Source organism: Oryza sativa, chromosome 2 (assembly GCF_034140825.1).
Source record: "Oryza sativa Japonica Group chromosome 2, ASM3414082v1".
Classification (NCBI taxonomy): Eukaryota; Viridiplantae; Streptophyta; class Magnoliopsida; order Poales; family Poaceae; genus Oryza; species Oryza sativa.
The window spans coordinates 20,945,238-20,947,691 of NC_089036.1; the positions used below are offsets into that span (position 1 = coordinate 20,945,238).

General features: G+C 44.9%; 1 long non-coding RNA gene across 1 annotated transcript; it reads left to right on the forward strand.

Annotated features, from left to right (window-relative positions):
- The first annotated feature begins 357 nt into the window (after window positions 1–357).
- On the forward strand, window positions 358–2,153 carry LOC136355325 (uncharacterized). Its single transcript, XR_010739492.1, has 4 exons — window positions 358–1,205; window positions 1,284–1,454; window positions 1,537–1,825; window positions 1,911–2,153. It is a non-coding gene; the product is annotated as an uncharacterized lncRNA (long non-coding RNA).
- The last annotated feature ends 301 nt before the right edge of the window (window positions 2,154–2,454 follow it).

Sequence of the window (2,454 nt, forward strand, 5' to 3'; positions counted from 1 at the left end):
GGTCAAACCGGCGCCCTTTTTTTGGGGGAAAGTGGGGGAGATGGTGGTGGGAGAAGGTGGGCGGTGACCACGTCGCACACGCGCGCGGGAGCGGCACGGGCGCGCGGGAAAACGCCGCGACGTGGGGCGGCTCGGGCGGCCATGGCGGTTGCTGGCCTGGGTGAGAGGAAGGGGATGACAGGTGGGACCCACGGGCCCACCTGTCGGCGAGAGGGAGAGAGGAGGCCGGTTGGGGGAGGAGAAATAGACTTTAGGGGGGGAAAGAGCAGAGGGGGCTGAGGGAGGGGAGGACTTGGGCCAAGCCCGAAAGGAAGGAAGGGGAATTTATTTGCTTTTCTTTTTATTTAAATTGATTTAGTGAACTTTGTGGCATTAAAATTATTTCTTGAGCTCCGAAAATTCACGGAAAAATCTAGAGAGTGTATTAGGGCACAGAGAATATTACAAAATATTCCCGGCCAATGATTTTTAAAGGAAAATTTTAATTCTCCAATTATTTCACTTAATTATATTGATTTAACTTTTATTTAATTTCTAGAAAATGCATTATTTAATGATTTTTAATCCTGAACGAAAATCGGGGCGTTACAAAGGCCAACCACTACACCAGGCGGTCGTCTACCAAAGAGACCCGCCTCTGCTCCTTCAGCCCCTCTTGCTCAAGATCGTCATGCACAATCTTACGATGTGCAGTTGCAGTACGACACGGATTTTGGGGAGGACCGAACGGAGGCCGACAGCAAGGCGATTCATGAACCCCCACCGATGAAGAAGAGCAGGAAGGCACACTCTTCCCCTCAGAGAATTACTCTCGATAAACCCGAAGCAAAGGGGAGAGGAAGGGGAGGAAAGGTGCAGTCCTCGCTTCTAGCTCCAAGGAAGCTAGATCTGGGCAAGGGCCAGGAAGAGACTAAGGGCAAAGAGGTCAAGAAGAAATACGTCGCTCCACAGGACTTCCAACTAGGCATGCCATTGGTTGGAGATGATGTGCTTGCCGCAATGGGCACCGCTTGCAAGGACCTTCACGCATACTACATGGAGAAATCTAACGCTAGGAAGCCGAATAAAGCTACCGATATCCTTGGAGAGCACGATGGAAAGCCATTCCTTGGTCCAACAAATTATATCGTCGTCGACTTCAAGGATCTATTTGACCTCTGCAGGCTCCGAGCGGTGGACACAAGCCTCCTTAAGTGCTACTCCTTGTAAGTATTGTCGCCCAACTCAATCTGGTAATAACAATCGGATTAACTCGCTTACAAGATCGTTTATCCTGTGTGTAGGTTAAGTTGGCAATGGTGTTAGAAGAATGCACCGGAAGTTGCCTTCCTTGATCCACAAGTGGTCACTGTCACAAATCTCCAGAATGACCGTCAAGGAATGGTCAACTACATCTACGACACCTTGTGGTCCCGCCAAGACAAGGAGTACATTATGTACGCCTATAATCAATAGTAAGTGTGTTATCTAAATATACACAACAGCATGACACATTCCTTCAGTACTTAATTAACTTTCACTATATTAATGCCGCAGTGCCCATTGGATCCTTCTGGTCATAACACCTAAGTGGAGTACATGTCACTACTTGAACTCCAGAATTGATAAGAACGCATATGATTGGACCCCAATTTAACTAGCGATAGATGAAGCGTGGGCCCAATACGTGCAAAGAGGAGGCCTCAGGAAGACAGGACATGACACCCTCATCCACAAAAAGGATTTCCCGGTGAAGCAACAAATAGGTGACCAGTGCGGATTCCATGTGTGCCACAACATGCGCCTTCTGTACAGAGAAAAGGTGAAGACTTTGGCTAAGTTTGAGGTCGGTGGTCTCAATTGTGATAGACTAACTACATTTTAGTACTTATATATGATCGATCAACTAATCTGGAATTATGACAATGTAGGGCACAATAACCAAGTCTCTACCTACCAGCTTTGAGGAGGTTCGTGAGAAGATAGCCAGCTTCATCCTCCGCGAAATAATTAACCCCAAAGGAATGTTTAGGCTTAAACTAAAATGATGAACAATGTTGAACTTTTATGTTTAGGCAATGATGAACACTTATTATGCAACTGTGATGATGTAACTGTGATGCTTATATTTATGTATATATTTCATATGTTTATGTTAAGACTTGCTAAATAAATATTTGATCCAATTAACTCGGTTTTGCAGGTGAAATATGATAAATATTTGAATGGATGTGAAATATGTGAATGGATGTGAAATATGAGATGGCTATGAATGTGTGGTTGTGTGAAATATATTGATGTCTGTGTATGTGAATGCATATGTATATGAATGGGTGATGCTGGGGAGCTGGGGATATTGGATATCTGTATTTGTTTCTATCATTTCTGCAGCGGGCATGGCTAGCAAAGGCCTGAGGCTAGCCAAAAAACAAAATTTTTTTTTTTTTTGTAGATTATAGTCATCTGTGACGGGCC